Below are 11,743 nucleotides of genomic sequence, written 5' to 3' on the forward strand. Positions count from 1 at the left end.
GAACCGCGGTTGACTATGTGGGAGTCCAGCGACATAGCCACTACGCTAACTGCTGGTTTCCTGGAGGTTCTTTTATTCAAACTAGCCCTGGAGGTAGCAAATTTTGGCCTGCTGGGCCAAATTGATTCCACTGCCTGTTTCTACATGGCCCACAAGTTAAGAATAGTTTTTATATTTTTAAATGATTGAAAAGCATTGGAAGCTGCTGCCATTTCCAGAGCCATCAGGACCCTCTGCCCCGCCACCACCACCCAGTTCCCATGCCATGCCATCGGAGAAGACCTTCAAGCAGCGTCGCACCTTCAAACAAAGAAGAGAAGTCCGACTTATCCGAAAGCAGCATCCCACCAGAATACCGGGAATAGAAGGTACAAGGGTGAGAAGCACCTTCCCATCCTGGATAAAAACCAAGTTCTTGGTACCAGATCATGTCAACATGAGTGAACTCATCAAGATAATTAGAAGGTGTCTACAGCTCAATGCAGATCAAGCCGTCTTCCTACTGGTGAATGGACACAGCATGGTGAGCGTGTCCATGGCTGTCTCCGAAGTATATGAAAGTGAAAAGCATGAAGATGGATTCCTGTATATGGTCTACGCCCCCCAGGAGACGTTTGGAAGGAAACCGTCAGTGTAAGACTAGAAAAATACAGCTGTTCTAAAATTTAAAAACCCTTACCAAGGAAAAAAAGGGCTATTACCAACTGAGATTGATCAATACGAGTTTCAGGAAGTTGTTTTTGTATTTCAAACAGAGAAACTGCACTCCAAATGAGCACATTCAGCTTTGGAAAATTATTATTTAACCTAGACCATCTTGTTTTCAAACTTCAGAGGTTTAAAAATAAAGTACTTTGCATTCTAAAAAAAAAGAAGATTGAAAAACATCAAAAGAAAAATTATATTTTGTAAAACATGAAAATTGCATGAAATTCAAACGTCAGTGTCTAAAGTTACATTGGAACATAGCCACCTTCATTTGTCCATGGGACACCTGGGACTGCTGTCCTTCTGCAGTGACAGGATTGAGTAACTGCCACTCAGACTGTATGGCCTGCCAAGCCTAGAGTATGTACCAGCTGGTCAGTCAGTCAGTCAGTTCTTTCTTTATTTATTTAGCCAGAGAGCATGCGTGTTCTTTACAGGGAGACAGAGAGGGAGAGGGAGTAAGCGTCCCCCAGTGGGGCGTGGTCATGCCACACAATATCCCTTCTACTACATTTCTCCTTTCTGTCAGGATGCGGGGCACTCAGGCAACAAGCATCTGGCATGTTTTTTCAAACTGCTGGGGCGGGTATTCGAACCTGAGGTGGTCGCATGGCATCTGACTCCTTAACCACGAGGCAATGAGGTGGCCTTTCCCCCACCAAAGTGTATTTGTTTGTTTATTTTGTAAGGGGAGAGATAGAGGAAGACAGTCACCCTCAGCAGGTCTCATGCTGTGATTCTGGCCAGCTGAATCATGCCTGGTGTTTACAGACTGACCAGGGAACTGAACCCCAGACGTTTCCAGGACTGCAAAGTATCCCACTGTCGCTGTACCACTGTAGCTGGGCCTGTGGTCCTCTACAGAAATGTCTGCCAACCCTGCTCAGTTAGCCAAGGGTTTTGAGATTGGGCAGTAGATGCCTAAGGAAGACTCAAAGGATGAACATGAGTGAGACAGTGAAGAAGCAGCAAGAAGTAGCTCATAAAATTTTAAATTGAATACCATTTTCAGAGACTCGGTAAAATGGCACTCTGCAAGCTGACCCCCATGGAGGGTTCACATCCAGAGACCACCCTGAGTACACTGGGCACGTGTGTGCCCATGGTCCAGGCTGGCCGAGGCTATCAATAGATTGAGTATCAACTCTGTAGAGGGTGCTACAGTATCTCTCTCTCCATGGTTTACTCATGGACTGAATAAACCTTTATAAATAAATAGATCTTTTTCATCCGTTTTTAAAAATCTGTAAAATGAGGTATTGATGTGGATTTTAGAAAGAGAAGGGAGGGCCATCTGCCCATCACATGGTAGTTAATGGTGGCTGGATCCTACATGGCCAAATGCATTATTTGAGTCCCAGACCCACAGGTTGAAAAACACTGAGGGGGACTAGTAAGTGGTGTGGTGATTAAGACACTGGACTTCCCACATGGGCGACTGCGGTTCGAATCCGGAACCTGACAGCTTGCTTTTTCACTTTCTCTCTCTCTCTTTCTGGTCAAATAAAATAATAATAATAAGTAAAATTAAATATTCTTTTTTTAAAGAAAAAAACACACTGGGAAGGTATGCATGCATGCCCAATGTCCTAAAAGGAGAGTTGGAGGGGAAGTAACTGCAGCATGACCTAACTCATCTCTCTCCGGTGAGTCCATGCACACGCTGGCAAAATTTAAAAAAGAAAAAAAAGAACTAGAAATATAACTTAGAAAGAGAAGGGAATGTTGGTTTGAAACAGAACTAAGAACCTTTCTTCCAGATGTTTTCTTGATCAAGTTAATAATCAAAATCATTTTCCTTGATGTTCAACTTTCTAAACATTTTGGTTGGTAGGTGTTGAATTACTTGTTTACACTCAGGGCCTTAGAGGCCCAGGCAAGTTTATTACTAGTTCAGCTCTCCCAGCAAAGCAGCGTGGGGGTAGAAGTGCATGTTCAGTATTGCAGAGCCTGCTCCCAGGGCTGCCTTTTATCTCTGAGGATAATTCGATGGCATCCTGAGACTTTTTCCCTTTTCTTGAGAGTGCTTCTCAGTTCTCTTTTACTCTTTGAAGGATTTCAATTTCCTGACTTGGAAACATCTGAAAAAGAAGGGAAGGTGCCTTGTTTTTTCATTCCTACCCCTGTGAAAGTTGCAGAGGAAGGGAACGGCTTGGGACAAGCAGAAAGGGAAATCTGGGAAACTAGAGAAAACTCAAACAAATCGTGGCCAGCCGAGTCAGCATTCCACAGCCACAGTTGGTCCTCATTAAGGAGAGTCCCGTTAAACAGCTCGACTTTCTGCTGCTCGCTCTGGCCCTGGCCCTGCCAGCTGACACGGCAGAGCCTTAACTGAAACCACACCTCGGAAACAGCCTCTCATGCCTTCCCCTTGTATTCTCCCTCCTCTGTCCTCCACCACCCTGCAATTACCCTTTCCCACATTAAGATCCCAATAAAATATATTAATTCTTCTAATCCAGTGGCACCCGTTTTGTTCCACAAAGTGCCATCTAATCCGTTTGCAGGGCTGCATAATTGTGCCTTATGTCATGAGAGGCACACACACAGAACTCGATTTCATCATAGAAAGATGGAATTTCTCTGGGAGCCTTTTGCTGCCGAGTCAAAGCAGCACTAATAATTCTTGCCATTTTGCTTGACTCCTTGATGTTCTCGACCCACAGCTTGCACTGAGCTCAGGTGATGGATCAGGTATTTTATTTTAGCTGTAGTGCCCTTTGGTGTTATGATCAAAAATCGGATATTAGGACAGCTGGTGGCACGGAGGTCATGCAGTGCTCTGTGATGCTGGATTCGCAAGGGAGGGTCCCAGGTTCACGGCTCAGGGTCTCTGAGCATGGCAGGTGTATGTGCCCATGCCTGGGATCTGGGCTGGCTCAGGTTGGGGGTGGATTGCAGCTTAGAGACCCTGTCAGGAGTGCCTCTGTCTCTCAGAGGAAGATATAAATAAACTTTAAAAAGCAAAACAAAAACCCTGATGTAAGCAAATCTGAGAGTTGAAAACTAGCTTGAGTCATGGAGCTGGTCAATGTCAGTGTAACCCAACAGGAGTACTGATATGTAAATAACTAAGCTGGTTTTCATCACTAAGTGACTTGGTAGTCTGCTCCGAGTGCCCTAACAAAATCCCACGGGCTGGGGGGCTTAAACAACAGAATTGAATTTTCTCACATTTCTGGAGGCTGAAAGTCCAAGATCAAGGTGCAGTCTGGGTTGGTTTCTAGGGAGGCCTCTTCCTGTCTTGTAGACAGCGACCTTCTCAGGGTGTCCTCACGTGATGTGACCTTTCCTCTGAAAAAGAGTGCTCTCTGGATCTGTTCTTCCCAGGACACCAGTTCTATCAGATTAGAGCCCCCCCCACCATGCCCTCAGTTAACCCTAATTTCCTCTCTAAAGGCCTTTGTGTAAGTCATTGGGAGTAAGAGCTCCAACATATGAATTTGGGGCACACGTAATTCACTTTATAACAATAGTCCAAGAGATTCTCTTTACCTTGGAGCAGAAATTAAATGCCAGACTAAAGGAACTTTTCTGGGGCTGGCAGGTGGCATGGTGGTTAAGAGCACTGGACTGTCTCTGAGCATGGCAGGTGTATGTGCCCATGCCTGGGATCTGGGCTGGCTCAGGTTGGGGGTGGATTGCAGCTTAGAGACCCTGTCAGGAGTGCCTCTGTCTCTCAGAGGAAGATATAAATAAACTTTAAAAAGCAAAACAAAAACCCTGATGTAAGCAAATCTGAGAGTTGAAAACTAGCTTGAGTCATGGAGCTGGTCAATGTCAGTGTAACCCAACAGGAGTACTGATATGTAAATAACTAAGCTGGTTTTCATCACTAAGTGACTTGGTAGTCTGCTCCGAGTGCCCTAACAAAATCCCACGGGCTGGGGGGCTTAAACAACAGAATTGAATTTTCTCACATTTCTGGAGGCTGAAAGTCCAAGATCAAGGTGCAGTCTGGGTTGGTTTCTAGGGAGGCCTCTTCCTGTCTTGTAGACAGCGACCTTCTCAGGGTGTCCTCACGTGATGTGACCTTTCCTCTGAAAAAGAGTGCTCTCTGGATCTGTTCTTCCCAGGACACCAGTTCTATCAGATTAGAGCCCCCCCCACCATGCCCTCAGTTAACCCTAATTTCCTCTCTAAAGGCCTTTGTGTAAGTCATTGGGAGTAAGAGCTCCAACATATGAATTTGGGGCACACGTAATTCACTTTATAACAATAGTCCAAGAGATTCTCTTTACCTTGGAGCAGAAATTAAATGCCAGACTAAAGGAACTTTTCTGGGGCTGGCAGGTGGCATGGTGGTTAAGAGCACTGGACTCCCACATGGATGACTGCGGTTTGAGTCCTGGGCCTACCAACTTCTTTCTCACTTTCCCTTTCTTCCTCTCTTTCTCTGTTACTCTTTGGTCAAATTTAAATAAATAAATAAATAAATAAAGTAAAAGAATTCTTTTAAAAAAAGAAATTTTTCTGTGTCCTAGACACATTTAAGAATTTGAAAGTGAGGGCCAGCCGGTGGTGTGGTGGTTAAGGATCCCACATGGCCAACTGAGTAGTTTGAATCTTGGGCCCGATGACAGAAGACATGCCAGGTGTGTGTGCATGTGTGCCCTAAAATCCCAAGAGGAGGGAGCAGTGGAGGAGAAAGAATTGTCGTGTAACCATCCCTCATGGGAAGGGGTGGGGGGTGTTTCTCTCTCTCCAGTGAGCACATACAGCAATTAAATAAAGAAGAAATAACAAGTCTTCTCTGTGGGTACATTAGGGTGACTTTTTACATTCTTGGTGACATAGAGTCTTGGTGGCTTATTTACACTAATCCCTTTATAAATGCCATGAGAAACTTTAGCAATCACTGTAAAAAATTATAGCTGATTGGAGCCATCCTGTGGCATGGTGGTTAAGGCACCTGGATCCCACATGCCTGATTGTGTGGTTCGAGTCCTAGACTTGGCAGCTTGAGACACACACAGAGGATGTGTGCATGCATGCTCAAAATTCTGAAATGAGGGAGAGAGGGAAAAGGAGGGATTGTGGCGTGACTCTCTCTCCAGCAAGCACACACACTCTCTGACAAATTAAAAAACAAAAACAAACACACACAAACACACACACACACACATACACAGAAGAGAAATGATAGCCGAGTGACTTAAAAAAGCAGGAAGGAAATCTGTGGTTTCAGAGTTGTACAGACTGCTCAGGGTACCTGTGTAGGGCGTGGAGACCTAATTTTCCTGGCTTTCCCTTCAGCTGGGATCTGTATTTAGGGAATATGTTCAAAATTTTTGGTTTTAATCTTTATCATCTTCCCAGTTGGGTCTAAGTAAGAATTCATCACTTAGATGTTGCAACTCCAAAGTCATAGTGACTGGTCTCTTCTGATTTTTCAATAGTGTCAAGAATGCCATGTAACCAATCTATAAGATTTAAATCTGAATTTGGGGGGTCCCCAGCCTGTGGTCCATGAAATTAGCCTCAGCATTTGCGAGTTGAACAAATTAATCCGATAGTTTTTTGATTCCAACTGGAGTCGAGGAGCTGTCTTTCACAAGTTCCTGAAATCATTTGTTTCCGAAAGGACTAGAATAGTGTGAGTTTACTGCCAATAGATCGAGGGGCCGATCCATTTTTCTAATTATACATATCCTCCAATTTCATAACAGACTCTGGTTACCTTGTTCTGTCGCGCCCCTTCTTCTTGGTGATCTTTACCCTTGATTAAAACTTGGCACCCTCTTTACTCAAAAAAATTTACATTGGCTTATTCTCTGCTCCACCCTCTCTTCCTCTCAGTCTCTCTCTCTGTGCAGTTCCTCCCTTCCTCCCTTTGCCTGGCGTTGTTGGCCAGAACAGGCTAGCTTGCTGTGATCCCTGCCAAGTCACAGACATGTAATGAGCAGACATTGCTCTCAGAGTCCTCCGAGGCCACCTGGGGGTGGGGAGTGGGAGGTTGCCGACTTAGAGAGCTTTGGCAGTACTTGAGCAGAATGTTGGTTTTTCTAGATGGTCTTGGTTTATTTTCAAAACTGAGCATCACAGGATCACTCCGTTTTCCTCTGACTCTCTTTCTTCGTCTCTTTTTAAATCATGTATCCTCTTTAACCTCTGTCCTAGGGCGGTACGCTGTATGTAGCTAACAGTTCTACCCCAGTTGCTGCTATTGAGACGGGTCGGCTGAAGTTGAACTGCAAATCATAACTTTTTCCAGTTAGGGACCAAACGAAACTATCGGAGGAGCTAATGAGCTCCAGCTCTTCACAACTGACATTTCATTGACCAAAGTTTCCTGTTTAGGACAGCGCTTTCCCATAGAAATGTAACGCAAGTCATGTGTATCATTTTGAATTTTATAGTAGAAACACTTTCAAAAAGTTAAACAGGGTGGGAACCAGCAGTTAGTGTAATGGCTATGTCGCTGGATTCCCACGTAGTCGACTGTGGTTCGCGTCCCGGACCCAGTGGCTTAGAACTCATGCCAGGCGCGTGTGCGTGCGTGCCCAAGATCCTGAGAGGAGAATGGAGGAGAAGGGATTGCGGCGTGACCATCCCCCCTGGGGGGTGATTTCTCGCTTTCTGTCTCTATGTCTCTCTCTGTCTGTCTGGCGAGCGCGTGCACCCTATAGCAAAAACCTCTCAAAAAAAAAAAAAAAAGTAAAACAGGGGAAATCAATTTTAATGTATCTTATTTAACCCAATATACCTATCATAGCTTTTATTTTCAATTGATAGGAATTATTAGTAAGATTTTTGCATTTTTTTTTTCTCTACTAAGTCTGTGAATTACCAAACTTCACCATGGAGACTGGCCACGTCACAAGTACTTATATGGTTAGTGGCTATCATAGTAACATGGATTTAGACCCCCTTGTTAATAAAGGAGAGCAAGGGAATCTACTTGCTGCAGGGACCTGAGACCGAACTTCACTAATTCTCTCATTAGAGACCCACATCTGCATGACAGAATGACATTTGGGAGAACATGGCTTACCTAGCAAGTGAGTGGCTCACCTCCAGGAATGAGCCTCAAGAAAGTAGAAGAGACATTGGAATGGGAGACCACACCATGGCACAGCAGTAAAACATGACATATATTGAGGCTGACACACCTGGGAAGGTTCCCAGTTCAAGTCCAAAGAATTCCCTAAACATATTGGCTGCACATGTATCCAGGTCATGATCTTGTTGGGGTGCTATCCCTTTTTCTCTATCTGTCTTGATCATAGAAGGAATAAATAAATAAACTTTAAAAATAAAGGACATTAGGACCAGACTGTGGCACCTCAGAAATGAGGTGTTCCGCATGGCTGATCCACGGGGGAAGGTTCCTGGCTTTCATCCAGAGACCTCCTTAAATACACTGGGCATGCGTGTGCCCATGACTCAGGGCTGGCTGAAGCTGGGGTGAATTGTGGTATGGGGACCCTTTCGGGGTGACTGTCTCTGTGTTGCTTATGGGAGAAAGAAATTTAAAATGAAAGGATATAAGACAAACGAAGAATGGATGTCTTTGGAACTTTGGATCAAGAAGAATCCAAAACATGTTCCCTCAACAAGGTTGATTTCTGTCATTGGCTTCAGATTTCAAGAATTTGGTATCTTCCTAATAAGTGTTTAGAATGCATCGCTACACACACTTTTGTAGCAAATGAAGGCGAAGGCATAGGCTAAACACGAAAATGAACATGTTTGATGTTGAAAGTATGAAATGTGTACATATCGAAGGACCCATGTTGAATCATTCTTTCCTGCAAGATTGGCAATTTCACATGGTCTAACCTGTTACATTCATCACACATGGTGAGAATATTTCTGAAACGAAGAAACTTATAGCTTCACTTTAACTGTTACAGCTCCGAGAAAGTTATGGAAATTTTCAAGAGAAGAGCAAGTATCACGATGTGTTCTAGCCCATAGAAAGATACTCTTTGAGGTCAGCCAAGAGTATTCCCAGCCAATAAGGTTAGTCTCTCTAAGAGAACAGATTACTTTTTCATCGCTTTGTGTATTTAATACATAATTCCAACTTGGGCCAATCCCACATCCAGTTGAGGTACTATTTTCTCTTTTCCGTATAAGTACCAAGAGTCATTTGAGTTTCAGAGGCAGATGTCATGAGACCCCTAGTTGCAGAACCACCCCTGACAGCTTTATCGGAAAGACTGACATTGTGGGAATGTTACTTTTGTTTTGATCCATAGACATCCTGGCTTTTGGGGAACCTAGAGCCGGGTTCCTCACATTTGCTCTCCTGCTGCTCACCTTGGCTGTCAGGCTGCTCCCAGTCCCGGAGTCTAACTCACATTTGCTCATTTTTGCCTATTAAACTGTCCAACTTGGGCCACCATTCTTTAATTCTAGCAGGAGAGACAATAAGAATCGTGGCTACTGGTGATCATTTCCGCCTCTGCCCCATTCGAGGTTTGCATTGCTCATAGGACACAGTATATACCTTATTGGTACCGTGATGGGAACAGGAAAGTCTTCCAGCTCCATCGTCAACCTTCTTTTCATGATAGGTTTTGGGGTTCAGCTTCCCAAAGGAGGGTACATTGTGTGATTGAACAGCTTCCTGTTGCCTTGGAACCTGTTTCCACTTTAGATGATAACGATGGCTTTTCTCCTTCCTAGATGAGAATAAGGAAGTTCTAGGTTTCTCCTGGGATATATTGGGTCTTTGGGAAATTCATGATGCATTTTTGCATAGAAAAATAGGTCGTTACTTTCCCCATGGCCTAATAATATGAGACTTCCAATTCCATAAACTCTATCAGAGAACAAAAACAATGCACAGGTGGGGAACCAGCTCTTCTTACCTAGTAGCTTCATGTACTGCAGATATTTCTCCACTCTCAGGAGAGTGTAAGGTTCCATGTACACAGTTCGTAGCCATCAGATGGTAAGTAAGTAGAGAAATTTGGTTACTGATTGGTATGTGTATTCGAACAGAGGAAGAACTGATTCAGCGTTCCCAGTCTGGCTTTTCAGAACCTTTGTTGTGCTAGAGATGCAGTGAGGGTTGTTTCCTGTGCAGTCACATGCTAGTCCACACTTCCAGTGATTCGCCCACACCCTTGGCCCTCTGGCTGCCTACAGGCTTCCTTGGCTATTCAAATTCCAAGGAATAGCTGGGTCTAAAATGTGGAGAGCAGACAGTGTGAAAGAAGTCTGGGAGCGGTGGCCAGTCCTAGCCAAGAGCTACGTTAGTGTTGGGGCTTTTCCCAGAGGGGAGGAGTGTTCCCTGCCCTATGCATTGCCTTGTGTCTACACAGACACAAATAGAGCAGTGTTCCTTTGAGCCAGGCTCTTCACAGTCCCTCTTTTCAGCCGCAGAGGAGATGGGGTACACCAGCATGTTCCTTAAGACTATGGTATCAGTGCTATTAGGAAGTGTGTGTGTGTGTGTGTGTGTGGGGGGGAACAAGAGTAATCAAATGCCATTCTTATAATGCTAAGATGAAGGACTTTATTTATTCTAAGGGCACCCGAAGTGCCAATGTATTGAAAGGCATAGTATAGTATCACTGTACACTATTGTTCTTACTCTAATGACAAGAATAAGCTGGATAAGCAATGAACATTAGAACTTTTTTAAAAAATTAGGTATCTAAGGATGCAAAGTATTCTAATTGCCCCAGCCTCTGTGGCATAGCTGTAGCATACCAGACTGCAGAACTGGAAGCCACATGCCCACCACAGTTTGAGTCCCAGGCCCATTTGGCTTGAAAATATGCTAGGTATGTGTGCACACCCAGAATCCTGGCAGGCTAAAGGAAGGGGATTAGATTGTGACTGAGCCCTGAAGAGGATGCTTATTCTAATTTAACTAAATTCCAAAAAGAGATGAACTGTTATAGAAGAGAAGGAATGCAGGAGTGTTCACATCTGAGGGATATGCAGGAAAACCCACCATAGATAAGGATAAGAAGAGGAATAGCTGAATTTCATATAAAGTTTTGAAGGCTACATGTGGGCTGGCTGTAAGAAGCCCTAATCACAGAACAAATAAAACCTGCTTACTCCTTATTCTTTCCTGTAAGGCCTTCACTGACTACACAGTGGCAGTGAGCTGAAGATTGAGAGTAGGGGAGAAAGCTGAGAAAGACACCCGCCACCCAACCCAGCATGCACGGGGCTTTCCTTGGGTGTACAGCAGGAGCAGAGCACAGCACAGTAAAATCTGAGAGCAGGGCAGAAGGGTGGAGAAAGATGCCTCCAAAAACAGTGACCCTTCATTAAAGTGGCTCTCCAAGAACAATAAAAATGCCACAGCAGCCCAAAAAACTGGTGGCTATCCTTTTAAAAAAAAAAAAAAAGAATTATTTTATTTAACTTTATTTTCATTCGACCAGAGGGGGCAGAACAAGAGAGAGAGAGAGCCACCAGGTCCGAGACTCAAACCACGGTCAGCCATGTGGGAGTCCAGCACCCTTAACCACTATGCCATCTGCCAGCCCCATCTGGTGGCTATTCTTTATGGCATATGTAAATCTTTGGAGTCTCACTATGCTCAGATTCCAAGCTGTGCTGAAATGGCAGTTCCAGTCTTGCAATCAGTGATGAACTGACTTTAACCAAGATGTGACAAAATCCAGACCTCAGTCAACTACAGATTAAACTGACTCAGCTCTCAGTGCTAACAACCAAACAGAAGAAAGAGCAGGTCCTTTTCTGGCTATACATCTTGCCATTCTTTTACACACAACATCTGGCATGTAATAAAAAGTGATAAGGCTCAGGAAGAAGCAGACGAATATGACTAAGAGAAAAAATAGTCAATAGAAGCAGGCCCACAGATGCTGCAGATGTCAGAATTTAGTGGACAAGGATTGTAAAACACTTTTTGCAAATATGTTGAAGAATCTAGTAGAAAAAGGAAATTCCATTTGTGAGTAGAGGGTCAGTTTCAGCAAAGAACTGGAGTTTTTTTATAAAGAATTTTATAAATTCCCCCCCAAAGCAAGTATTATCTAGAAACAAATTACTAGTCATTCTTGGAGAATATATAAGTAGTTGCTCCAAAACCATAACT

At 44.0% G+C, this 11,743-nt stretch overlaps 1 protein-coding gene and 1 pseudogene across 1 annotated transcript in view; both read left to right on the forward strand.

Annotated features, from left to right (window-relative positions):
* LOC102474746 (neuron navigator 1) overlaps positions 1 to 11,743 on the forward strand; it is a 108,471-nt gene that overhangs the window by 45,667 nt on the left and 51,061 nt on the right. The window lies entirely within an intron of this gene.
* LOC102497744 (microtubule-associated proteins 1A/1B light chain 3B pseudogene) lies at positions 266 to 706 on the forward strand (annotated as a pseudogene).

The sequence above is a fragment of the Tupaia chinensis genome, unplaced genomic scaffold (assembly GCF_000334495.1).
Source record: "Tupaia chinensis unplaced genomic scaffold, TupChi_1.0 Scaffold000627_1, whole genome shotgun sequence".
Lineage (NCBI taxonomy): Eukaryota > Metazoa > Chordata > Mammalia > Scandentia > Tupaiidae > Tupaia > Tupaia belangeri.